We start from the raw sequence: 27,789 nt of genomic DNA on the forward strand, positions 1-27,789 counted from the left end.
GTAGCTAGCTAACACTAAACTAATGAAGTCGTTCAGTTGAGTGTAACAGTTTCTCCAGTGCAGCTAATCAGTGGACGTTAGCTAGCTGGCTAGTGAAGACTACGTTAGGACGGCGAAATACGATAATTACGCAATTATCTTTGATACAAAGACGGCTATGTAGCTAGCTGAGAAGAAATTGCTAAGATAAGACAAATCAAACCGTTGTGATATAATGAAATATAATGAAAAAGTTATACTACCCGTTGGAGCGACGTGCAGATGCGACCACTCGCTCCAACCGGATAGGGTGGTCCAGTAGGGGGTCCAGATGGGTGGTCCAGTAGGGGGTCCAGATGGGTGGTTCAGTAGGGGGTCTAGATGGGTGGTCCAGTAGGGGGTCCAGATGGGTGGTTTCAGTAGGGGGTCTAGATGGGTGGTCCAGTAGGGGGTCTAGATGGGTGGTCCAGTAGGGGGTCTAGATGGGTGGTTTCAGTAGGGGTCTAGATGGGTGGTCCAGTAGGGGGTCTAGATGGGTGGTCCAGTAGGGGTCTAGATGGGTGGTCTAGTAGGGGGTCTAGATGGGTGGTTTCAGTAGGGGGTCTAGATGGGTGGTTCAGTAGGGGGTCTAGTAGGGGTTCAGTAGGGTGGTCCAGTAGGGGTCTAGATGGGTGGTCCAGTAGGGGGTCTAGATGGGTGGTCTAGTAGGGGGTCCAGATGGGTGGTCCAGTAGGGGGTCTAGATGGGTGGTTTCAGTAGGGGGTCTAGATGGGTGGTCCAGTAGGGGGTCTAGATGGGTGGTCTAGTAGGGGTCCAGATGGGGGTCCAGATGGGTGGTCCAGTAGGGGGTCTAGATGGGTGGTTTCAGTAGGGGGTCTAGATGGGTGGTTCAGTAGGGAGTCTAGTAGGGGTTCAGTAGGGTGGTCCAGTAGGGGGTCTAGATGGGTGGTCTAGTAGGGGGTCCAGATGGGTGGTCCAGTAGGGGGTCTAGATGGGTGGTTTCAGTAGGGGGTCTAGATGGGTGGTCCAGTAGGGGGTCTAGATGGGTGGTCTAGTAGGGGGTCCAGATGGGGGTCCAGATGGGTGGTCCAGTAGGGGGTCTAGATGGGTGGTTTCAGTAGGGGGTCTAGATGGGTGGTTCAGTAGGGAGTCTAGTAGGGGTTCAGTAGGGTGGTCCAGTAGGGGGTCTAGATGGGTGGTCCAGTAGGGGGTCTAGATGGGTGGTCTAGTAGGGGGTCCAGATGGGTGGTCCAGTAGGGGGTCTAGATGGGTGGTTTCAGTAGGGGTCCGGATGGGTGGTCCAGTAGGGGTCCAGATGGGTGGTCCAGTAGGGGGTCTAGATGGGTGGTTTCAGTAGTGGTTCTAGATGGGTGGTCCAGTAGGGGGTCTAGTAGGGGTTCAGTAGGGTGGTCCAGTAAGGGGTCTAGATGGGTGGTTCAGTAGGGGGTCTAGTAGGGGTTCAGTAGGGTGGTCCAGTAGGGGGTCTAGATGGATGGTCCAGTAGGGGTCTAGATGGGGGATCCAGATGGATGGTCCAGTAGGGGGTCTAGATGGGGGTCCAGTAGGGGTCCAGATGGGTGGTCCAGTAGGGGGTCTAGATGGGGGTCCAGATGGATGGTCCAGTAGGGGGTCTAGATGGGGGTCCAGTAGGGGTCCAGATGGATGGTCCAGTAGGGGGTCTAGATGGGTGGTTTCAGTAGGGGTCTAGATGGGTGGTCCAGTAGGGGTCTAGATGGGTGGTTTCAGTAGGGGTCTAGATGGGTGGTCCAGTAGGGGGTCTAGATGGGGGTCCAGATGGATGGTCCAGTAGGGGTCTAGATAGGTGGTTCAGTAGGGGGTCCAGATAGGAATTCAAGTAGGGGGTCTGGATGGGTGGTCTAGTAGGGATTCGGATGGGTGGTCCAGTAGGGGTTCTAGATGGGTGGTCCAGTAGGGGGTCTAGATGGGTGGTCTAGTAGGGGTGGTCCAGTAGGGGGTCCGGATGGGTGGTTCAGTAGGGGGTCCGGATGGGTGGTCCAGTAGGGGTTCTAGATGGGTGGTCCAGTAGGGGGTCTAGATGGGTGGTCTAGTAGGGGTGGTCCAGTAGGGGTTCTAGATGGGTGGTTCAGTAGGGGGTCCGGATGGGTGGTTCAGTAGGGGGTCCGGATGGGTGGTCCAGTAGGGGTCCAGATGGGTGGTTCAGTAGGGGGTCCAGATGGGTGGTCCAGTAGGGGGTCCGGATAGGTGGTTCAGTAGGGGGTCCGGATAGGTGGTTCAGTAGGGGGTCCGGAAGTTGAAGAACAACTGTTCTTTAAAACATTAGCCCTTCTTTATTCAAGTTAACCGGAGCCGGTCAAGTATCTGCATTGAGTTGGGATCTCCGGCTCTCCCACTGCTGTGCGCAGGCTGCGCAAACCCTACTGTAAGTGGGCACATGGGCTCCGATACAATATGCCAGGATGTAATAACAATTACACTAACAATAACAATTCTCTAAAAATCCTGGTTACAATTCTTTGCATAGTGAACACTGCATTTAAATAACACATTTGTACTTCCTCAATCAGCCTCTGAGGTGCTTTTACTTCTCTACCTAATCGTCTCATTTCGACAGGCTGCCCTGGTGGGTCTGACACAGGAGTGTCTGGGCTTCTCCACCTAATCGTCTCATTTCGACAGGCTGCCCTGGTGGGTCTGATACAGGAGTGTCTGGGCTTCTCCACCTAATCGTCTCATTTCGACAGGCTGCCCTGGTATGTCTGAAACAGGAGTGTCTGGGCTTCTCTACCTAATCGTCTCATTTCGACAGGCTGCCCTGGTGGGTCTGACACAGGAGTGTCTGGGCATCTCTACCTAATCGTCTCATTTCGACAGGCTGCCCTGGTGGGTCTGACACAGGAGTGTCTGGGCTTCTCTACCTAATCGTCTCATTTCGACAGGCTGCCCTGTTGGGTCTGACACAGGAGTGTCTAGGCTTGACGTTGTCTCACCTGTAATGTCACTCTCTCACCTGTCTGTTTGCTCACACTCAGGTAAGTGGAACAAGCGTAACCCCCTTAGGTATCATTACATCATGTGACCTGGTTGCCACTGTTTTCACCACACGGGCCTCAACGCTCCATGTTTTCCCATCATGCATTTTCACTCGATCGCTTGGACTGAGCACCTTGGATCCCTTTTGTCATAGTGTCTTTTCTGTTTACTCTTTTCTCCCTGTTTGTTAAAAAGTGACCTTGTCATCCTTCTGTTTCCAGGAGTACTGGCAGCCTAGTTGAGTTTCCTATTTGAACAACAGCTCTGCAGGAAACAGACCATGTTTCAGTGGAGTAGCCCTGTAGTTTTAACAAAGCTAAATTTGAGTCTGTCTTTGATTCGAGAGCTTCCTTAAACTGTTTTGACAGCCTTCTTTCGACTAACCCATTGTACTGCGGGTACAGAGGGGTCAACGTGACACGCTTGAACATTTGCAGTGTAACAAAAATCACCGAAAGCTAAACTGTGAGGTGTTGTCCGTACGAACTACCTCTGCGACCCAATGGACGAGCAAAGAATGACTTCTTGTGAGTAATCACTTGACTAACAGTAGTGTCCTTCAGCAAAGCTTTCTGGGTAATGAGAGTACTAGCCCATCAGTAGAACATAGTTCTTGCCCTCAACAGAAAAGAGATCTATTCCCCATGGTCTCAATATCTCTTTTTCCCCAACTCACATTGTCTCTTTGCTCTGTTTTTACCCGTATTTCTGGCATGTTCCACAGGCTCTGACCGTCTACTCTATGTCTGGGGGGGGGTATTACGAATCCCTTTTGGCCCGACAGTCTAGGGGGGATGGTAATGAGACCTGTAACATAACTCATGCAAATGATTATTGTGACAAAGTAAAAGTATGAACGAAATAACCACGACAACAGAAATCTACCGTCAAACTCCAGGTTTATTTATAAACACACGGTAATGGGGGGAGCAGGAAAAGGGGCTGAGCTGGACCCAAGGAAAGAAACAATAAATATACAAAAACACACCCCTAAGCTAGACTAGCCTACTTTAACAGCTAACTAACTAACCAAAAATACAGTGGGTGGTCCGCCCAGTTCTAACTAATGTATTTAACAAAGTTCACTTACGGGTAGTGTATGCCCATGGGTGACTTGTCTTGGTTTGGGTAGGAAATAGGAGGAGGTGTGTCTTCTGATTGATGATTGATTGTTGACTGATTGGGGAGTGATGATTTTCACCTGTGAGGGGAGAAGGAGAGAAAAGAAACACACACACACACAGGATACACACACACACAGGATACACACACACACAGGATAACTGTATCCGTAACAGGGTGTCAGCATGTTTTTCTGTAGCACACTTCTTGAACCCTTAGACATAATTCCATCCAGTACAGATATTTCATTCCTGTATTGACCATAAGGGTAGAGTATAGCTTGTACAGACCACCTACATGTTATGGATTCAATCACCTTTAACAAATATTTTATCTTCTGCAGTAGCACGTGACATAACTGCCCACATTTCATCCGAGACTGTGCAACTCTTTCTGATAAGGTTTACATGTACGGTCTTGTCCTGCTCGTATATCCGGTTTGGTTGTGAGCTTTCAAAAACTCTGGATAAATGTGTCTGCCACTAACACAATCTTAACCCCCTGGTCTGTAAGTCATATTTCAGACATTTTGAAAACCTAGCCTTGGTGGTGTGAATGTTAGACACTTCTTTGCAATAGTAACCAAAGGTTTATGATCTGTTTCGGGCCCACATGGTTTTTACCATAGATAAACACATGGAGTTTCCTCACATGCATACGACAGTGCCAATGCCTCTTTCTCAATCTGAGCATAATTACACTCAGAAGTTGCCAGAGCACTGGAGGCATTTGCTATTGGGCGACATCTAGTGCCATACTGCTGCTGCTTTAGAGGCCTCTGATGAGATTGTCATCATTGAACCTCTGTACTGGAGCGTGCATGATTAATGCCTTGAGCTGCTCCAACTCTTCCTGGTGATTACTGTTCCAACACCACTCTGTAGTTTTTACACAGTACACTTCTCATCTGACTCGTTGTTAAACGGGGCGACACCGGCGGATCCCAAGAGCAGACTCAGATGAGGAAACAGGGATTCATATTTGGAGAGATATGAGAGATATGGAGTGCAGATCTGGGGAAGCTCGGATGAGTTGCAGAAAAAACAGATGTGGAGACTGAGGTTGGAGTTGGCTTAGTAGAACAGGGTAAACAGTTCCTGAGTAGAATCAAAGATAGTGGTGGTGAGTAATATCCAGAGTAGTTGGGTGGTGAGATGTGGAACAGGAGACAGAGCGGTAATTGCAATTATAGGATAAACGGTGTCAGGCAGGGAAACAGGCACAGCAGAGTAACAGGATCTTGACTAATCATAAATAGCTAGATTATGAACTGACTGAGCAGAGATTACGATCTGGCAGAGTGGAAGTGGCAAGACTGAGTATTTGTAGAGGTCTTGATTATGGAACGAGTTGCAGCTGGAAGGGATTTGCTCTGACTCTTGCACACCTATCTCCAACCACACAATCACACAGAGATGGAGGAAGAGTGAGAGTCTGTGTACTGGGGGAGTAACTGCAGGTTAAGAAGACACCGGATGTGCGAGTTGCCAGATTAGGTACAAATTTGCCCACATAGTTAACCATACTTACTAAGAACCTTCGTACACCCTCTTGATCGGTAGGCGGGGGCATGTTCGTGATGGCTGTCACTTAGCTCTGGTCTATCTGAACATCTTCACATGTTCGTTTTTCACCCTAGAAGGTTATTTCTGTATTTCTGAATTCCCGTTTGTCTGCGTTTGGGTTTCGCCCATTAGCTCTGGCTAGATCAAGTGCTGCTTTCAACATTGTGTTGTGCTCTGACCCCAACTTACCCAGTTGCGGCCCACTTTTTGGAAGCAAACCACTTGATTTCGTCTCTGCGTTATATTGGCATCGAACATGTCACGCTCCCTAGGAGAGAGGGTGACCTTGATAATTTATTGTTAAAACGAGAGGCTGCCTGGATCTTTAATTTAAAGACCTTTGCTCCCTTCGGTCTCAACGTAGACTTTGATCTGAAGCAATTCTTGTGATTATTGTGACTTTGCCATTGTAATTATTTGTACGTTTGTGTAGTCTAAAATGAATCTATGATCGTATGCTATCCATTTGTTTTTTGTATGCTGTTCTTTGTATGCCATTTTAATATTTGAGCATTAACCAATGATACTAGGCCATACTTGGCCATTTTTACAGACACCTGTGTGTGTCTTTTGACACTATATAAACAAGTCATCCCGCAGTGTTTGTGATTACTCCCTGATGAAGACAGCTTGCCTGTCGAAACGTTGGACATTACATTTTTGCATCTGAGTTCCTAGAGTATGCGGCTTTCCTTTATTTTCAAGTTTTCTGACCCCATAATACCACATCAATGGACACTGTGGTGCCTGGCACACTCTCAAATATCTGTCGGACTGGCCTATGAAAGACTTCTGGTAATGAATTGAGAACAAACTGGAGCCTTTTAAATGAGTACCTACAAAAAGGAAAGTAAAAATCCTTGTACTCTCTTTGTCTAGACTGATCTGCCAAACCCCTGAGGAGGCGTCTAGCTTTGAGAAGTATTGAGCTCCTAATATATCCCGAATATCTTCCTGTCACAGCTGCTCCCGCTCCCCCTCTCTGGCGCACGAGGGCACCAGGCGGCCCATCATTACGCACACCTGTCACCATCATTACGCGTATCAGTGCTTCATGGGACTCACCTGGACTCTATTACCTTATAGATTTCCTCCCCTATATCTGTCACTTCCTCAGTTTCTTCCCTGCATTAATGTTGTTTTGTTTCCCCTGTCCAGACGCAGTCCTTGTTTTGTTTCATGTCAGTTATTTATTAAACATTCACTCCCTCTACTTGCTTCTCATCTCCCAGCGTCTGTCCTCACAGAATGCAGACACCGATATTGGAGGTATCAGGGAGTTTTTTTGTTGGGGTTAGTGACGTCGGGTCAGGGTGTCGCTGCCAAAGGAACCGGGGATGCCTCAGTCGGCTCGTCATGCTCCCATGCCTCAGTCGGCTCGTCATGCTCCCATGCCTCAGTCGGCTCGTCATGCTCCCATGCCTCAGTCGGCTCGTCATGCTCCCATGCCTCAGTCGGCTCGTCATGCTCCCATGCCTCAGTCGGCTCGTCATGCTCCCATGCCTCAGTCGGCTCGTCATGCTCCCATGCCTCAGTCGGCTCGTCATGCTCCCATGCCTCAGTCGGCTCGTCATGCTCCCATGCCTCAGTCGGCTCGTCATGCTCCCATGCCTCAGTCGGCTCGTCATGCTCCCATGCCTCAGTCGGCTCGTCATGCTCCCATGCCTCAGTCGGCTCGTCATGCTCCCATGCCTCAGTCGGCTCGTCATGCTCCCATGCCTCAGTCGGCTCGTCAGACTTCCATGCCTCAGCTGGTTCATTAGGCTTCCACTTCTCAGCCGGCTCATCAGGCTCCCATGCCTCAGTCGGCTCGTCAGGCTTCCACACTTCAGCCGGCTTGTTGGGTTTCCACGCCTTAGCCTTCCATGTCAGGTGGCGAGGTACTGCTCCCGCCCCCCCTCTCTGCCGCTCGATGGCGCCAGGTGGCCCATCATTACGCATACATTTACATTTACATTTAAGTCATTTAGCAGACGCTCTTATCCAGAGCGACTTACAACTTGGTGCATTCACCTTATGACATCCAGTGGGACAGTCACTTAACAATAGTGCATCTAAAACTTAGGGGGGGTGGGGTGAGAGGGATTACTTAACCTATCCTAGGTATTCCTTAAAGAGGTGGGGTTTCAGGTGTCTCCGGAAGGTGGTGATTGACTCCGCTGTCCTGGCGTCGTGAGGGAGTTTGTTCCACCATTGGGGGGCCAGGGCAGCGAACAGTTTTGACTGGGCTGAGCGGGAGCTGTACTTCCTCAGTGGTAGGGAGGCGAGCAGGCCAGAGGTGGATGAACGCAGTGCCCTTGTTTGGGTGTAGGGCCTGATCAGAGCCTGGAGGTACTGAGGTGCCGTTCCCCTCACAGCTCCGTAGGCAAGCACCATGGTCTTGTAGCGGATGCGAGCTTCAACTGGAAGCCAGTGGAGAGAACGGAGGAGCGGGGTGACGTGAGAGAACTTGGGAAGGTTGAACACCAGACGGGCTGCGGCGTTCTGGATGAGTTGAAGGGGTTTAATGGCACAGGCAGGGAGCCCAGCCAACAGCGAGTTGCAGTAATCCAGACGGGAGATGACAAGTGCCTGGATTAGGACCTGCATACCTGTCACCATCGATACACGCATCAGCGCTTCATGGGACTCACCTGGACTCTATTACATTATTGATTACCTCCCCTATATCTGTCAGTTCCTCAGTTTCTTCCCCACCCGTGTCAGCATTAATGTTGTTTTGTTTCCCCTTTCCAAACGCTGTCCTTGTTTTTGTTTCTTGTCGGTTATTTATTAAATATTCACTTCCTGTACTTCTGTCCTCACATTCCCCACTGGTAGGCAGCTGAAAATGTTCTCTTTTTACATACTTGTTTAGTTCTGTTAGCTCGCTCAGACTGTGTATGGATCCATCTTCCTTCTCAACTATTACTAGTGAGTGGACCCATTCAGTAGGCTCATCTACTGGCCTCTAGCCTCAGTAGCTCTGCTTTTAGCTTGTCTCTTAGTGATAATGGGACCTTTCTAGGTACATGGATCACTGGTCTATGTGGATGCTCTAATTCCATGTTGTTCTGCACCTTGAGTTTTCCTCTTCCCTGAAAAACATCAGCATATGCATCCTCAACATGAGTCATTTCACCATTTGAACCCGTTTTTACTAGACCCAGTAAGTTACATGACTTTAACCCAACGATGGCTGTTTTTTCTCCCTTTACTATGACAAACAGAACCTTGTGAGATGTATCATCTACCTCCAGCACCAATGTTCATGTCCCTGAAGCGGCAATTGCTTCACCACTGTAATCTTCCAGTCTTCTCCTTTGTTTTGTGTTCACCACTGGTTTTACCTGTAACCGTAACAATTCAGTCTCTGGAATGATGTTGACCTGTGATCCAGGGTCACATTTGAACACAATGTCAGTTCCAGTAGTGTGGTAGGTAGCAGTCCAGTCCTCGTCTGGTCCTGCAAGTGTGATTGCTCCCACAAAGAGGTCACCCAAAGCCCCCTCACCGTACAGTGTTCTGTATTTTGTTGTCTTCGCTTCCTGCATTTGGTTATTCATGCCACAGTTGTGACACTCTTTTATAGATGCTGGGCACTGGAGAGGTCTGTGCTGTCCTCCGCAGTCGCCGCACGAGCGCTGGTCCCCTGAAGTGCGCTGATGACTGTTGTCGGCTCTGTCCTTTGAAGTCGTTTAGCTCTTCCTTTTTTATTATGCTCCACCTGTTTTATTTAAATATATATATTTAACCTTTATTTAACGAGGCAAGTCAGTTAAGAACAAATTCTTATTGACAATGACGGCCTACCAAAAGGCAAAAGGCCTCCTGCCAGGGACGGGGCCTGGGATTATTAAAAATATAAATAAATTAAATAAAAATATACGACAAAAGAGACAACACTACATAAAGAGAGAAGACGACAACATAGCAAGGCAGCAACACATGACAACACAGCATGGTAGCAACATAACATGGCAGAAGTACAACATGGTAGCAGCACAAAACAGGGTACAAACATTGTTGGGCACAGACAACAGCACAAAGGGCAAGAAGGTAGAGACAACAATACATCATGCAAAGCAGCCACAACTGTCAGTAAGAGTATCCATGATGGAGTTTTTGAATGAAGAGATGGAGGTAAAACGGTCCAGTTTGAGTGTTTGTTGAGGCTCGTTCCAGTCTCTAGCTGCACCAAACTGAAAAGAGGAGCGACCCGGGGATGTGTGTGCTTTGGGGACCTTTAACAGAATGTGACTGGCAGAACGGGTGTTGTATGTGGACGATGAGGGCTGCAGTAGATATCTCAGATAGGGGGGAGTGAGGCCTAAGAGGGTTTTATAAATAAGTATCAACCAGTGGGTCTTGCAACGGGTAAACAGAGATGACCAGTTTACAGAAGAGTATAGAGTGCAGTGATGTGTCCCTCTGGGATATGTGGGACGCTAGCGTCCCACCTGACCAAAAGCCAGGGAAAATGCAGAGCGCTAAATTCAAATAAATTATTATAAAAATCAAACTTTCATTAAATCACACATGCAAGATAGCAAATTAAAGCTACGCTTGTTGTGAATCCAGCCAACATGACAGATTTCAAAAAGGCTTTTCAGTGAAAGCAAACTATGCTATTATCTGAGGATAGCACCTCCGTAAACAAAGAGAGAAAAGCATATTTCAACCCTGCAGGCGCGAAATAAAACGCAGAAATAAAAATATAATTCATGTCTTACCTTTGACGAGCTTCTTTGTTGGCACTCCAATATGTCCCATAAAAATCACAAATGCTTCTTTTGTTCGATTAATTCCGTCGATATAAAATGTCCATTTATTTGGAGCGTTTGATCCAGAAAAACATTGGTTCCAACTTGCGCAACGTCACTTCCTAAATATCTCAAAAGTTACCTGTTAACTTTGCCAAAACATTTCAAACTACTTTTGTAATACAACAACTTTTTTACATAAATAATCAATCAAATTGAAGACGGGATGATCTGTGTTCAATACAGGAGGAAAACAAACTGTAGATTTCTGGTCACACACCTCTATCTAACAGTACACTTCAAGTGACCCTCGTTCAAGATGGCTGCACTTCTTCATTACACAAAGGAAAAAACTCCAAAACAACCCATTTCTAAAGACTGTTGACATCCAGTGGAAGCGATAGGAACTGCAAGAAGGTCCCTTAGAAATCTGGATTCCCAATGAAACCCCATTGAAAAGAGAGTGACCTAAAAAAAAATCTGAATGGTTTGTCCTCTGGGTTTCATCTGGTAAATACGTCATGTTATTCTCACAGACGATTCAAACAGTTTTAGAAACGGCAGAGTGTTTTCCATCCAAATATACTAATAATATGCAAATCTTATCTTCTGGGGATGAGTAGCAGGCAGTTGAATTTGGGCATGCATTTCATCCGGACGTGAAAATAAAGCCCCCAGTCACCTAGAAGTTGTTTACGGAGCATCGGTGACAAATCTGATGTCCGAATGGTAAAGAACTAATCAAATGACATTTTATTTGTCACATACACATGGTTAGCAGATGTTAATGTGAGTGTATCGAAATGCTTGTGCTTCTAGGTCCAACCGTGCAGTAATATCTAACAAGTAATCCAACAATTTCACAACAACTACCTTATACACACAAGTGTAAAGGAATGAATAAGAATATTTACATAAAAATATATGGATGAGCGATGGCCGAACGGCATAGGCAAGATGCAGTTGATGGTATAGAATACATATGAGATGAGTTGTGTAGGGCATGTAAATATTATTCAAAGTGGCATTGTTCAAAGTGGCCAGTGATACATTGATTACATCCAATTTTCTATTATTAAAGTGGCTAGAGATGAGTCAGTATGTTGGCAGCAGCCACTCAATGTTAGTGATGGCTGTTTAACAGTCTGATGGCCTTGAGATAGAAGCTGTTTTGTCTCTCTGTCCCAGCTTTGATGCACCTGTACTGACCTCGCCTTCTGGATGATAGCGGGGTGAACAGGCAGTGGCTCGGGTGGTTGTTGTCCTTGATGATATTTTTGGTCTTCCTGTGACATCTTGTAGTGTAGGTGTCCTGGAGGGCAGGTAGTTTGCCCCCGGTGATGCGTTGAGCAGACCTCACTACCCTCTGGAGAGCCTTACGGTTGTGGGCGGAGCAGTTGCCGTACCAGGCGGTGAGCATCTAGCCGCTCGAGTGCAACCTTAACAGCCGATCAATAAATTACGTCTTCATAATCTAGCTCTGGGTAGGATGGTCATCTGAATCAAATCAAACTTTATTTGTCACATGCGCCAAATACAACAGGTGTAGTAGCCCTTACAATGCTTACTTACAATCCCTTAACCAACAGTGCAGTTCAAGAAGAGTTCAGAAAATATTTAAAAAATAAACTAAAATAAAAAAATATATAAAAATTAACATAACAACATAACAGTAACGAGGCTGTATTACAGAGGGTACCGGTACCAGGTCAGTGTGCAGGGGTACAAGTTAGAGGTCATTTGTACATGTAGGTAGGGGTAAAGTGATTATGCATAGATAATAAACAGCGAGTAGCAGCAGTGTACAAGACAAATGGAGGAAGGGGGTCGATGTAAATAGTCCAGTGACCATTTGATTAATTGTTCAGCAGTCTTATTGCTTGGGGGTAGAAGCTGATAAGGAGTATTTTGGTCCTAGAATTGGCACTCCGGTACCGCTTGCCGTGCAGTAGCAGAGATAAAGGTTGTTGACTTAGGTGACTGGAGTCTCTGACAACTTTTAGGGCCTTCCTCTGACATCGCCTGATATATAGGTCCTGGATGTCAGGAAGCCCCAGGGATGTACGGAGCCGTACGCATTACCCGCCTTACGGTCGGATGCAGAACAGAACCTTTTGAGTCTTTTCAGTCTCCTGAGGAGGAAAGGTTTTGTCATTCCCTCTTCACGACTGTCTTGGTGTGTTTGGACCATGATAGATCGTTGGTGATGTGGACACCAAGGAACTTGAAACTCTCGACTCGCTCTGCTCCAGCCCCATTGATGTTAATGGGGATGTGTTCGGCCCGCCTTTCCCTATAGTCCACGATCAGCTCCTTTGTCTTGCTCACATTGAGGGAGAGGTTGTTGTCCTGACACCACACTACCAGTTCTCTGACTTCCTGCCCATAGGCTATCTCATCGTTGTTGGTGATCAGACCTGCCACTGTTGTGTCGTGTGCAAATTTATTTATGGTGTTGGAGTCGTGTTTGGCCACGCTGTCGTGGGTGAACAGGGAGTATAGGAGGGGACTAAGTACACACCCCTGATAGGCCCCGTTTTTGAGGATCAGCGTGGAAGATGCGTTGTTGACTTCCCTTATTACCTGGGGCGGCCCGTCAGGAAGTCCAAGATCCAGTTGCAGAGGGAGGTGTTTAGTCCCAGGGTCCTTAGCTCAATGATGAGCTTCATGGGCACTATAGTGTTGAACGCTGAGCTGTAGTCAAGAGAACAGCATTCTCACATAGGTGTTCCTTTTGTCCAGGTGGGAAAGGGCAGTGTGGAGTGTGATTGCAATCGTGTCATCTGTGGATCTGTTGGGGCAGTATGCGAATTTGAGTGGGTCTATGGTATCCGGGAGAAATCAGGGTTAGTTTGGCAGCTGGTGTGTAAGAGGCGTGATTATAATAGAGGAAACCAAGTCTAGATTTAACTTTAGCCTGCAGCTTTGATGTGTGATGAGAGAAGGACCGTGTACCATCTAGCCATACTCTCAAGTACTTGTATGAGTTGACTACAAGCTCTAAATTCTCAGGGTAGTAATCACAGCTGTGGGGAGAGGGGCATTCATCTTACCAAACCACATGACCTTTGTTTTGGAGGTGTTCAGAACAAGGTTAAGGGCAGAGAAAGCTTGTTGGACACTAAGAAAGCTTTGTTGTAGAACGTTTAACACAATATCCCGGGAAGGGCCAGTTGAGTAAAGGACTGTATCATCTGCATATAAATGGATGAGAGAGCTTCCTACTGCCTGAGCTATGTTGTTGATGTAAATTGAGAAGAGCGTGGGGCCTAGGACCGAACCTTGGGGTACACCGTTTGTGACAGGCAGTGACTGAGACAGTTCTGACTTTATACACTGCACTCTTTGAGAGAGGTAGTTAGCAACCCAGGCCAAAAACCCCTCAGAGACACCAATACTTCTTAGCTGGCCCACAATGGAATGGTCTACCGTATCAAGGGCTTTGGCCAAGTCAATAAAAAAGCAGCAAAATATTGCTTAGAATCAAGCTCAAGCTTTAAATAAAGGACTAGCCGTGGCTGCCTTCCAAGCAATGGGAACCTCCCCAGAGAGGAGAGCCAGGTTAAAAAGGTCAGTAATAGGCTTGGCGATTATAGGGGCAGCAACCTTAAAGAAGGGTCTAAACCATCTGACCCAGATGTTTTTTGGGGGTCAAGTTTAAGGAGCTCCTTTAGCACCTCAGACTCAGTGACCGCCTGCAGGGAGAAACTTTGTAGCGGGGCAAGGGGAAAAGAGGGAGGAGCATTAGGGCTAGTCGCATTAGAAGGTGTGGGAGATGAGGTGTTGGACAGGCATGGAGGCATAGCTGAGTCAAATAGGAATCCTGACTTAATGAAGTGGTGATTAAAGAGCTCAGCCATGTGCTTCTTGTCAGTAACAACCACATCATCAACATTAATGGACATGGGCAGCTGTGAGGAGGAGGGTTTATTATCTATACGGTGTCACTAAGAACACCACTGTCTATTGACCGTAACTGACTCTGAGTCAATGTAAGGAATTGTATAATATCTGTACATTATAGGAAGACGCGTGGGTGTGGAAAAGACATACTATGCGTTAACTGTTTCTTAGGAACACCTGTAATTACAAAAGTACAACGCTTGATGTTTTTGCTTTAGCTTGAGACTAAGGATCAGTGGTCGACACAACAAGTGCATTAAGATATCAATTGTACAGATGGTTAAAGGGAACTAAGCCAGTTTCCTGTTGATGCTATGCTCCAGTCTTACTTCTGCAAGCAGATGATAGCAAATAGAGGAAGAAGGATAGGGAAACTAACTGCCAATAACACAACAAGCTGAACTCTGCCGAGCAGAGACAACTTTGTATTAGTAACTGATAATTGTGAGTTTATATGGTATTAAGTTATGGGACATCATCCCTTACAATTACTCTCTCTAGCTTGACACATTTGTATTGCTCTTTCTAGTGTCAATTCACTCTCACCAAGTAACTTTTTCTCATCCCCTTGTCTCTCACTGTCACGCCCTGACCGTAGATTGCTTTGTATGTTTCTATGTTTTGTTTGGTCAGGGTGTGATGTGGGTGGGCATTCTATGTTTGTATGTCTAGGTTTTGTATTTCTATGTTTTGCCCGGGTATGGTTCTCAATCAGGAACAGCTGTCTTTCGTCGTCTCTGATTGAGAACCATACTTAGGTAGCCTGTTTTCCCACTGTTAGTTGTGGGTGGTTGCTTTCTGTTTGTGTGTCTGCACCAGACAGAACTGTTTCGGTTGTTCTCTTTGTTGTTTTGCATTTTAGTGTTCAGTTTCGAATAAAAAACATGAACACGTTGCAACTTGGTCCTCACCTTCTTCCACCAACGTCAGTGACACTCACCCCCCATGAAAATTCTCGTAACACTGAGTCTGCAATTTGACTGAAATTACACAACTGACATTTCAGTTTCAAGTTCATAATAACAACATTCTTTGTTTCATTTCTGACATCTACTGTTGAAAACATATCTCCCAAATGTTTAGTTTCTTCTGGGAGTACAAAAATACAGACATTTACTAATCTGCTTGCTCCTGATCTGTTATCTGACAGCTGTTGTAGACATTAATGGCATCCAAGCCAGGTACTGTGAGAAACGGTGCGACCTTCTGTGCGTCGTCTTTTTCAGCTCACTGTCAGATAGTGAAACGCTGCTTGAACCGCTTTTCCATTGTTCTTCAACGTTGTCGTTAAGTTTCAGATCTGTTCTTTAGCTGCTCCATGTCGTTAACCAGCTAACACTGCAAAACAACGATTCCTCGCGCCAATAGTCCTTGCAGGGGTTCTGCCGTGAAGTCTTGGAGCCCCAAAACTTCTCGACTGCAGATATAGCGAAGTCCAGCTTCTTGATGTCCAGACATTTGTGTTATACAATTAATCAGTGTGGCTATAAATACCACAAAATCCACCTTCTTCACAATGAGGATATCTAGATCACTCAATTGACTTAAAACACTAGCAAATGGTTGCAATGCCTCCCCTGCCATATCTTCAATGCTGTTGTCTCTTGCCCCTTTGACTCTCTTCACTGCCTCCACGTAAGAGATCCGCTGAGCAGCCTTGATCCTTGACACCTCAACCTCCTTCACCCTAACAGGGCACTCAAGGAAGTCCGGAGCACGATCAATTGCAACATTTTCCATTCACAGACTCTTCAATATCATACTTCTCTCGTCTGCAAACATTTGACACTTGTCAGAATCTGTAGAAACTAGGACCTGGACTTGTCAGAATCTATAGAAACTAGGGCCTGGACCTGTCAGAATCTGTAGAAACTAGGGCCTGGACTTGTCAGAATCTGTAGAAACTAGGGCCTGGACTTGTCAGAATCTGTAGAAACTAGGGCCTGGAATTGTCAGAATCTGTAGAAACTTGGGCCTGGACTTGTCAGAATCTGTAGAAACTAGGGCCTGGACTTGTCAGAATCTGTAGAAACTAGGGCCTGGACTTGTCAGAATCTGTAGAAACTAGGGCCTGGACTTGTCAGAATCTGTAGAAACTTGGGCCTGGACTTGTCACAATCTTTAGAAACTAGGACCTGGACTTGTCAGAATCTTTAGAAACTAGGGCCTGGACTTGTCAGAATCTATAGAAACTAGGACCTGGACTTGTCTACCCACTCACCAAGAGGGAGCTTGTTCACCACACACTCCTTGACTGAGTGTGATGTAAGAGGCCTCCTCATTGTCATAACACAACACTGCAATTCAAATCAAACTGTATTTGTCACATGCTTTGCTGGAAACAACAGGTGTGCGTCTCCCCTGGGTCAACTCCTCAGTTACTTCAGCCACTCAAATGCACCCGTTGTTGTTATTTTGGTGTGCAGGAGGTGTATCTGCGTTGGAGGAGCTGTCAAATCGGTTCTGCGGCTACTCTTGTTGTGATTGTCAAAACGTCCTTAAATCACACTCGCATTAGAAGTTCAGGACGAGAAAATGTAGGCTATATAGAAATAAATACACTCAAATTTAAAAAGAAAAATAGTTCAATTAAATAATGACGATATCAGCCTAACTGAGGTTTGGATTACAACACACATTCTAGTGTACCAACATGTAGCAAGGCTGCATGGGATTTATACTAATGCGACTCGGTGCATCCAATGGAAATGTCCGTGATAAGTATAACGCTGGGAACCTCTTGCTGATTTGACAGCTCCAAGGCAGTTACTGTACACCTCCCACAACATTAATACAGCTATGCATTATGGGTTACGGCAGATCAGAATCTAGACCCTAGTTTTGATTTAGTTGTTAACTTGAATGTGAATTCAACGTGAAATCAACACAGTGTCACCATGTTATTGGATTTAGGTTGCAAGAAAAAAAAAGGAAAATCCCAAATGCTGCATTCACGTGTTAGCCGGGTCTAACCAGTTAGAACATTTCAGAGTTTCATAGTTCCGGCTTGAGTTGATGACATTTTGTAAGTCCAATCAGTTTCCCAGCATTTTACTTTTTTTTTCAACAAAAAAAATGTATGCATTTCATTTTTTTAATCAATGTGGGAAACTGATTTGCAAAATGTCATCAACGCAAGTTGGAACAATGTTAATTCCAACATTTTTTTTAACCCAGTGTGACACAAGTTCAATTCCCTAGACAGCGGAGACGTTTATATTCCAGTCAAATTAAAAAAAAAAATTGAATGTCACTAAATGTTCATCTGAGTCTGTGTCCCAAATGTAACCCTGTTCCCTATATAATGCAATACTTTATAGGATTTAGGGTGCCATTCAGGACACAGATGAGAGCTTTTTGTAGGTATTCCATATGTGCTGCCATCTGTATTTCTGTCCACTGAGGGACTGGACTAATATGGACTGGACTAAGATGGACTGGACTATATGGGACTAAGATGGACTGGACTATATGGGACTAAGATGGACTGGACTATGTGGGACTAAGATGGACTGGACTATATGGGACTAAGATGGACTGGACTAAGATGGACTGGACTATATGGGACTAAAATGGACTAAGATGGACTGGACTATATGGGACTAAGATGGACTGGACTATATGGGACTAAAATGGACTGGACTATATGGGACTAAAATGGACTGGACTAAGATGGACTGGACTATATGGGACTAAGATGGACTGGACTATATGGGACTAAAATGGACTGGACTATATGGGACTAAGATGGACTGGACTATATGGGACTAAAATGGACTGGACTATATGGGACTAAGATGGACTGGACTATATGGGACTAAAATGGACTGGACTATATGGGACTAAGATGGACTGGACTAAGATGGACTGGACTATATGGGACTAAGACGGACTAAGATGGACTGGACTATATGGGACTAAGAGAGACTGGACTATATGGGACTAAGAGAGACTGGACTATACTGTGAATGTTGTTGAAAGCCACTGAACCTGCAATTATATAAACCAATGTAATGTGTCTTTCTGCAGGGTTCTATTCTGACATGAGGCATTTCTGTGTTAATGAGCTAAAGGTTTAAGCTTCCCCATAGACGGAGTGGAATAATCTCTTCTAGATGATAGATCTCTGTAATAACATGTCTGTCTATGCTAGTCTAGTGGGTCATCTACCCTCCACCCTCCCTCGAGAGAGAGAGATATTCTAGTCCAGTGACTCAATCTTTTACTACAGGCTGGCCTGCCGACCTGGCTTTACTTCAAAAGAGAAGCTCGCTCTCTACATCTCTCTCTCTCTCTCTCTCTCTCTCTCTCTCTCTCTCTCTCTCTCTCTCTCTCTACATCTCTCTCTCTACATCTCTCTCTCTCGCTCTCTCTCTCACTGCCAAGACATCTCAGACACATTCTCTTTCTCTCTTTCTCTCTTTCTCTCTTTCTCTCTCTCTCTCTCTCTCTCTCTCTCTCTCTCTCTCTCTCTCTCTCTCTCTCTCTCTCTCGCTCGCTCGCTCGCTCTCGCTCTCGCTCTCGCTCTGTATATGTATAATTTTTCGTGTGCGATAGGGCAACAGATTCTAGATGGAATTTGTATTTGTGGTCCTGCAACACCATTATTTTTGTCTTACTGAGATTTACTTTCAGGGCCCAGGTCTGGCGGAATCTGTGCAGACGATCTAGGTGCTAATGTAGGCCCTCCTTGGTTGGCGACAGAAGCACCGAATCATCAGCAAAGAGTAGACATTCGACTTCAGATTCTAGTAGGGTGAGGCCGGGTGCTGCAGACTGTTCTAGTGCCCTCGCCAGTTCGTTCATATACACTACATGGCCTCACCCTACTAGCTTGTGTGCGGCTAAGCAGCCGCACACAAGCCGAAGATCACCATGTGCAATGCCAAGCGTCGGCTGGAGTGGTGAAAAGCTTGTCGCCATTGGACTCTGGAGCAGTGGAAATGCATTCTCTGGAGTGATGAATCACGCTTCACCATCTGGCAGTCCAACAGACAAATCTGTGATTGGTGGATGCCAGAAGAACGCTACTTGCGGAGGAGAAATAATGGTCTGTGGCTGTTTTTCAGGGTTTGGTCTGGGCCCCTTGGTTCCAGTGAAGGGAAATCCTAATGCTACAGCATAGAATGACAATCTAGACGATTCTGTGCTTCTTTGTGGCAACAGTTTGGCAAAGGCCCTTTCCTGTTTCAGCATGACAATGCCCCCATGCACAAAGTGAGGTCCATGCAGAAATGATTTGTCGAGATCGGTATGGAAGAACTTGACTGGCCTGCACAGAGCCCTGACCTCAACTCCATAGAATGAAATGGAATGCTGACTGCGAGCCAGACCTAATCACCCAACATCAGTACCCAACCTCACTAATGCTCTTGTGGCTGAATGGAAGTAAGTCTACGCAGCAATGTTCCATCATCTAGTGGAAAGCCTTCCCAGAAGAGTGGAGGCTGTTATAGCAGCAATGTTCCATCATCTAGTGGAAAGCCTTCCCAGAAGAATGGAGGCTGTTATAGCAGCAATGTTCCATCATCTAGTGGAAAGCCTTCCCAGAAGAGTGGAGGCTGTTATAGCAGCAATGTTCCATCATCTAGTGGAAAGCCTTCCCAGAAGAGTGGAGGCTGTTATAGCAGCAATGTTCCATCATCTAGTGGAAAGCCTTCCCAGAAGAGTGGAGGCTGTTATAGCAGCAATGTTCCATCATCTAGTGGAAAGCCTTCCCAGAAGAGTGGAGGCTGTTATAGCAGCAATGTTCCAACATCTAGTGGAAAGCCTTCCCAGAAGAGTGGAGGCTGTTATAGCAGCAATGTTCCATCATCTAGTGGAAAGCCTTCCCAGAAGAGTGGAGGCTGTTATAGCAGCAAAGGGGGACCAATTCAATTTCTTTCTTAGGTTTTTGCATTCTCCATCAAACCAATTGTTATTGTTGTTAATTTTCTGAAGTTGTCTGCTTGACATTTTTAGATTTGATAAGGATGCTGATATATCAAATATACTGCTTAGGTTTTCTACTGCCAAGTTTACACCCTCACTATTACAGTGGAATGTTTTGTACAGGAAGTTGTCTAGAAGGGATTACATTTGTTGTTGCCTTATTGTTTTCTGGTAGGTTTCCACACTACATTCCTTCCATCTATAGCATTTCTTAATATTACTCAGTTCATTTGGCTTTGATGCCTCATGATTGGTTGAGTATTGCTCTGTTCAAGTAGACTGATTTTGCTGTGGTCTGATAGGGTGTCAGTGGGCTGACTGTGGTCTGATAGGGGTGTCAGTGGGCTGACTGTGGTCTGATAGGGGTGTCAGTGGGCTGACTGTGGTCTGATAGGGGTGTCAGTGGGCTGACTGTGGTCTGATAGGGGTGTCAGTGGGCTGACTGTGGTCTGATAGGGGTGTCAGTGGGCTGACTGTGGGATAGGGGTGTCTGACTGTGGTCTGATAGGGGTGTCAGTGGGCTGACTGTGGTCTGATAGGGGTGTCAGTGGGCTGACTGTGGTCTGATAGGGGTGTCAGTGGGCTGACTGTGGTCTGATAGGGGTGTCAGTGGGCTGACTGTGGTCTGATAGGGGTGTCAGTGGGCTGACTGTGGTCTGATAGGGTGTCAGTGGGCTGACTGTGATCTGATAGGGGTGTCAGTGGGCTGACTGTGGTCTGATAGGGGTGTCAGTGGGCTGACTGTGGTCTGATAGGGGTGTCAGTGGGCTGACTGTGATCTGATAGGGGTGTCAGTGGGCTGACTGTGGTCTGATAGGGGTGTCAGTGGGCTGACTGTGGTCTGATAGGGGTGTCAGTGGGCTGACTGTGATCTGATAGGGGTGTCAGTGGGCTGACTGTGATCTGATAGGGGTGTCAGTGTCAGTGGGGCTGACTGTGATCTGATAGGGGTGTCAGTGGGCTGACTGTGATCTGATAGGGGTGTCAGTGGGCTGACTGTGGTCTGATAGGGGTGTCAGTGGGCTGTGATCTGATAGGGGTGTCTGATGAGTGGGCTGTGGGGTGTCAGTGGGCTGACTGTGGTCTGATAGGGGTGTCAGTGGGCTGACTGTGATCTGATAGGGGTGTCAGTGGACTGACTGTGGTCTGATAGGGGTGTCAGTGGGCTGACTGTGATCTGATAGGGGTGTCAGTGGGCTGACTGTGGTCTGATAGGGGTGTCAGTGGGCTGACTGTGATCTGATAGGGGTGTCAGTGGACTGACTGTGATCTGATAGGGGTGTCAGTGGGCTGACTGTGGTCTGATAGGGGTGTCAGTGGGCTGACTGTGATCTGATAGGGGTGTCAGTGGGCTGACTGTGGTCTGATAGGGGTGTCAGTGGGCTGACTGTGGTCTGATAGGGGTGTCAGTGGGCTGACTGTGGTCTGATAGGGGTGTCAGTGGGCTGACTGTGGTCTGATAGGGGTGTCAGTGGGCTGACTGTGATCTGATAGGGGTGTCAGTGGGCTGACTGTGATCTGATAGGGGTGTCAGTGGGCTGACTGTGATCTGATAGGGGTGTCAGTGGGCTGACTGTGATCTGATAGGGGTGTCAGTGGGCTGACTGTGGTCTGATAGGGGTGTCAGTGGGCTGACTGTGGTCTGATAGGGGTGTCAGTGGGCTGACTGTGATCTGATAGGGGTGTCAGTGGGCTGACTGTGGTCTGATAGGGGTGTCAGTGGGCTGACTGTGGTCTGATAGGGGTGTCAGTGGGCTGACTGTGGTCTGATAGGGGTGTCAGTGGGCTGACTGTGGTCTGATAGGGGTGTCAGTGGGCTGACTGTGATCTGATAGGGGTGTCAGTGGGCTGACTGTGATCTGATAGGGGTGTCAGTGGGCTGACTGTGATCTGATAGGGGTGTCAGTGGGCTGACTGTGATCTGATAGGGGTGTCAGTGGGCTGACTGTGGTCTGATAGGGGTGTCAGTGGGCTGACTGTGGTCTGATAGGGGTGTCAGTGGGCTGACTGTGATCTGATAGGGGTGTCAGTGGGCTGACTGTGATCTGATAGGGGTGTCAGTGGGCTGACTGTGATCTGATAGGGGAGTCAGTGGGCTGACTGTGGTCTGATAGGGGTGTCAGTGGGCTGACTGTGATCTGATAGGGGTGTCAGTGGGCTGACTGTGATCTGATAGGGGTGTCAGTGGGCTGACTGTGATCTGATAGGGGTGTCAGTGGGCTGACTGTGGTCTGATAGGGGTGTCAGTGGGCTGACTGTGGTCTGATAGGGGTGTCAGTGGGCTGACTGTGGTCTGATAGGGGTGTCAGTGGGCTGACTGTGGTCTGATAGGGGTGTCAGTGGGCTGACTGTGATCTGATAGGGGTGTCAGTGGGCTGACTGTGATCTGATAGGGGTGTCAGTGGGCTGACTGTGGTCTGATAGGGGTGTCAGTGGGCTGACTGTGGTCTGATAGGGGTGTCAGTGGGCTGATTGTGGTCTGATAGGGGTGTCAGTGGGCTGACTGTGGTCTGATAGGTGTGTCAGTGGGCTGACTGTGGTCTGATAGGGGTGTCAGTGGGCTGACTGTGATCTGATAGGGGTGTCAGTGGACTGACTGTGGTCTGATAGGGGTGTCAGTGGGCTGACTGTGATCTGATAGGGGTGTCAGTGGGCTGACTGTGGTCTGATAGGGGTGTCAGTGGGCTGACTGTGATCTGATAGGGGTGTCAGTGGACTGACTGTGATCTGATAGGGGTGTCAGTGGGCTGACTGTGGTCTGATAGGGGTGTCAGTGGGCTGACTGTGATCTGATAGGGGTGTCAGTGGGCTGACTGTGGTCTGATAGGGGTGTCAGTGGGCTGACTGTGGTCTGATAGGGGTGTCAGTGGGCTGACTGTGGTCTGATAGGGGTGTCAGTGGGCTGACTGTGGTCTGATAGGGGTGTCAGTAGGCTGACTGTGATCTGATAGGGGTGTCAGTGGGCTGACTGTGATCTGATAGGGGTGTCAGTGGGCTGACTGTGATCTGATAGGGGTGTCAGTGGGCTGACTGTGATCTGATAGGGGTGTCAGTGGGCTGACTGTGGTCTGATAGGGGTGTCAGTGGGCTGACTGTGGTCTGATAGGGGTGTCAGTGGGCTGACTGTGATCTGATAGGGGTGTCAGTGGGCTGACTGTGGTCTGATAGGGGTGTCAGTGGGCTGACTGTGGTCTGATAGGGGTGTCAGTGGGCTGACTGTGGTCTGATAGGGGTGTCAGTGGGCTGACTGTGGTCTGATAGGGGTGTCAGTGGGCTGACTGTGATCTGATAGGGGTGTCAGTGGGCTGACTGTGATCTGATAGGGGTGTCAGTGGGCTGACTGTGATCTGATAGGGGTGTCAGTGGGCTGACTGTGATCTGATAGGGGTGTCAGTGGGCTGACTGTGGTCTGATAGGGGTGTCAGTGGGCTGACTGTGGTCTGATAGGGGTGTCAGTGGGCTGACTGTGATCTGATAGGGGTGTCAGTGGGCTGACTGTGATCTGATAGGGGTGTCAGTGGGCTGACTGTGATCTGATAGGGGTGTCAGTGGGCTGACTGTGATCTGATAGGGGTGTCAGTGGGCTGACTGTGATCTGATAGGGGTGTCAGTGGGCTGACTGTGGTCTGATAGGGGTGTCAGTGGGCTGACTGTGGTCTGATAGGGGTGTCAGTGGGCTGACTGTGGTCTGATAGGGGTGTCAGTGGGCTGACTGTGGTCTGATAGGGGTGTCAGTGGGCTGACTGTGATCTGATAGGTGTGTCAGTGGGCTGACTGTGATCTGATAGGGGTGTCAGTGGGCTGACTGTGGTCTGATAGGGGTGTCAGTGGGCTGACTGTGGTCTGATAGGGGTGTCAGTGGGCTGACTGTGATCTGATAGGGGTGTCAGTGGGCTGACTGTGATCTGATAGGGGTGTCAGTGGGCTGACTGTGGTCTGATAGGGGTGTCAGTGGGCTGACTGTGGTCTGATAGGGGTGTCAGTGGGCTGACTGTGGTCTGATAGGGGTGTCAGTGGGCTGACTGTGGTCTGATAGGGGTGTCAGTGGGCTGACTGTGGTCTGATAGGGGTGTCAGTGGGCTGACTGTGATCTGATAGGGGTGTCAGTGGGCTGACTGTGGTCTGATAGGGGTGTCAGTGGGCTGACTGTAGTCTGATAGGGGTGTCAGTGGGCTGACTGTGGTCTGATAGGGGTGTCAGTGGGCTGACTGTGGTCTGATAGGGGTGTCAGTGGGCTGACTGTGGTCTGAAAGGGGTGTCAGTGGACTGACTGTGGTCTGATAGGGGTGTCAGTGGGCTGACTGTGGTCTGATAGGGGTGTCAGTGGGCTGACTGTGGTCTGATAGGGGTGTCAGTGGGCTGACTGTGGTCTGATAGGGGTGTCAGTGGGCTGACTGTGGTCTGATAGGGGTGTCAGTGGACTGACTGTGGTCTGATAGGGGTGTCAGTGGGCTGACTGTGATCTGATAGGGGTGTCAGTGGGCTGACTGTGGTCTGATAGGGGTGTCAGTGGGCTGACTGTGATCTGATAGGTGTGTCAGTGGACTGACTGTGGTCTGATAGGGGTGTCAGTGGGCTGACTGTGGTCTGATAGGGGTGTCAGTGGGCTGACTGTGATCTGATAGGGGTGTCAGTGGACTGACTGTGGTCTGATAGGGGTGTCAGTGGGCTGACTGTGGTCTGATAGGGGTGTCAGTGGGCTGACTGTGATCTGATAGGGGTGTCAGTGGGCTGACTGTGATCTGATAGGGGTGTCAGTGGGCTGACTGTGATCTGATAGGGGTGTCAGTGGGCTGACTGTGATCTGATAGGTGTGTCAGTGGGCTGACTGTGATCTGATAGGTGTGTCAGTGGGCTGACTGTGATCTGATAGGGGTGTCAGTGGGCTGACTGTGATCTGATAGGGGTGTCAGTGGGCTGACTGTGATCTGATAGGTGTGTCAGTGGGCTGACTGTGGTCTGATAGGTGTGTCAGTGGGCTGACTGTGGTCTGATAGGTGTGTCAGTGGGCTGACTGTGGTCTGATAGGGGTGTCAGTGGGCTGACTGTGATCTGATAGGTGTGTCAGTGGACTGACTGTGGTCTGATAGGGGTGTCAGTGGGCTGACTGTGGTCTGATAGGGGTGTCAGTGGGCTGACTGTGATCTGATAGGGGTGTCAGTGGTCTGACTGTGATCTGATAGGGGTGTCAGTGGGCTGACTGTGATCTGATAGGTGTGTCAGTGGGCTGACTGTGATCTGATAGGTGTGTCAGTGGGCTGACTGTGATCTGATAGGTGTGTCAGTGGGCTGACTGTGATCTGATAGGGGTGTCAGTGGTCTGACTGTGATCTGATAGGGGTGTCAGTGGGCTGACTGTGATCTGATAGGTGTGTCAGTGGGCTGACTGTGATCTGATAGGTGTGTCAGTGGGCTGACTGTGATCTGATAGGGGTGTCAGTGGGCTGACTGTGATCTGATAGGGGTGTCAGTGGGCTGACTGTGGTCTGTTAGGGGTGTCAGTGGGCTGACTGTGGTCTGATAGGGGTGTCAGTGGGCTGACTGTGGTCTGATAGGGGTGTCAGTGGGCTGACTGTGATCTGATAGGTGTGTCAGTGGGCTGACTGTGATCTGATAGGTGTGTCAGTGGGCTGACTGTGATCTGATAGGTGTGTCAGTGGGCTGACTGTGGTCTGATAGGGGTGTCAGTGGGCTGACTGTGATCTGATAGGGGTGTCAGTGGGCTGACTGTGGTCTGATAGGGGTGTCAGTGGACTGACTGTGGTCTGATAGGGGTGTCAGTGGGCTGACTGTGATCTGATAGGGGTGTCAGTGGGCTGACTGTGGTCTGATAGGGGTGTCAGTGGGCTGACTGTGATCTGATAGGTGTGTCAGTGGACTGACTGTGGTCTGATAGGGGTGTCAGTGGGCTGACTGTGGTCTGATAGGGGTGTCAGTGGGCTGACTGTGATCTGATAGGGGTGTCAGTGGACTGACTGTGGTCTGATAGGGGTGTCAGTGGGCTGACTGTGGTCTGATAGGGGTGTCAGTGGGCTGACTGTGATCTGATAGGGGTGTCAGTGGGCTGACTGTGATCTGATAGGGGTGTCAGTGGGCTGACTGTGGTCTGATAGGGGTGTCAGTGGACTGACTGTGATCTGATAGGGGTGTCAGTGGGCTGACTGTGATCTGATAGGGGTGTCAGTGGGCTGACTGTGATCTGATAGGTGTGTCAGTGGGCTGACTGTGATCTGATAGGTGTGTCAGTGGGCTGACTGTGGTCTGATAGGTGTGTCAGTGGGCTGACTGTGGTCTGATAGGTGTGTCAGTGGGCTGACTGTGGTCTGATAGGGGTGTCAGTGGGCTGACTGTGATCTGATAGGTGTGTCAGTGGGCTGACTGTGGTCTGATAGGGGTGTCAGTGGGCTGACTGTGGTCTGATAGGGGTGTCAGTGGGCTGACTGTGATCTGATAGGGGTGTCAGTGGTCTGACTGTGATCTGATAGGGGTGTCAGTGGGCTGACTGTGGTCTGTTAGGGGTGTCAGTGGGCTGACTGTGATCTGATAGGGGTGTCAGTGGGCTGACTGTGGTCTGATAGGGGTGTCAGTGGGCTGACTGTGATCTGATAGGTGTGTCAGTGGGCTGACTGTGATCTGATAGGTGTGTCAGTGGGCTGACTGTGATCTGATAGGTGTGTCAGTGGGCTGACTGTGGTCTGATAGGGGTGTCAGTGGGCTGACTGTGATCTGATAGGGGTGTCAGTGGGCTGACTGTGGTCTGATAGGGGTGTCAGTGGGCTGACTGTGATCTGATAGGTGTGTCAGTGGGCTGACTGTGATCTGATAGGTGTGTCAGTGGGCTGACTGTGATCTGATAGGTGTGTCAGTGGGCTGACTGTGGTCTGATAGGGGTGTCAGTGGGCTGACTGTGATCTGATAGGTGTGTCAGTGGGCTGACTGTGATCTGATAGGGGTGTCAGTGGGCTGACTGTGATCTGATAGGTGTGTCAGTGGGCTGACTGTGATCTGATAGGTGTGTCAGTGGGCTGACTGTGGTCTGATAGGGGTGTCAGTGGGCTGACTGTGGTCTGATAGGGGTGTCAGTGGGCTGACTGTGATCTGATAGGGGTGTCAGTGGGCTGACTGTGATCTGATAGGTATGTCAGTGGGCTGACTGTGGTCTGATAGGGGTGTCAGTGGGCTGACTGTGATCTGATAGGGGTGTCAGTGGGCTGACTGTGATCTGATAGGTGTGTCAGTGGGCTGACTGTGATCTGATAGGTGTGTCAGTGGGCTGACTGTGGTCTGATAGGGGTGTCAGTGGGCTGACTGTGATCTGATAGGGGTGTCAGTGGGCTGACTGTGGTCTGATAGGTGTGTCAGTGGGCTGACTGTGATCTGATAGGGGTGTCAGTGGGCTGACTGTGATCTGATAGGTGTGTCAGTGGGCTGACTGTGATCTGATAGGGGTGTCAGTGGGCTGACTGTGATCTGATAGTTGTGTCAGTGGGCTGACTGTGATCTGATAGGTGTGTCAGTGGGCTGACTGTGGTCTG

At 48.5% G+C, this 27,789-nt stretch overlaps 1 protein-coding gene across 1 annotated transcript in view; it reads left to right on the forward strand.

The window, feature by feature from the left end:
* The first annotated feature begins 2,772 nt into the window (after positions 1-2,772).
* Positions 2,773-27,789, forward strand: part of LOC124032375 (AMP deaminase 2-like) — a 95,213-nt gene continuing 70,196 nt past the window's right edge. Inside the window, exon 1 of the mRNA XM_046344736.1 lies at positions 2,773-2,990. The gene's annotated coding sequence lies outside the window, so the exon portion shown is untranslated. The remainder of the gene's footprint in view (positions 2,991-27,789) is intronic.

Source organism: Oncorhynchus gorbuscha, linkage group LG03, assembly GCF_021184085.1.
Source record: "Oncorhynchus gorbuscha isolate QuinsamMale2020 ecotype Even-year linkage group LG03, OgorEven_v1.0, whole genome shotgun sequence".
NCBI lineage: Eukaryota > Metazoa > Chordata > Actinopteri > Salmoniformes > Salmonidae > Oncorhynchus > Oncorhynchus gorbuscha.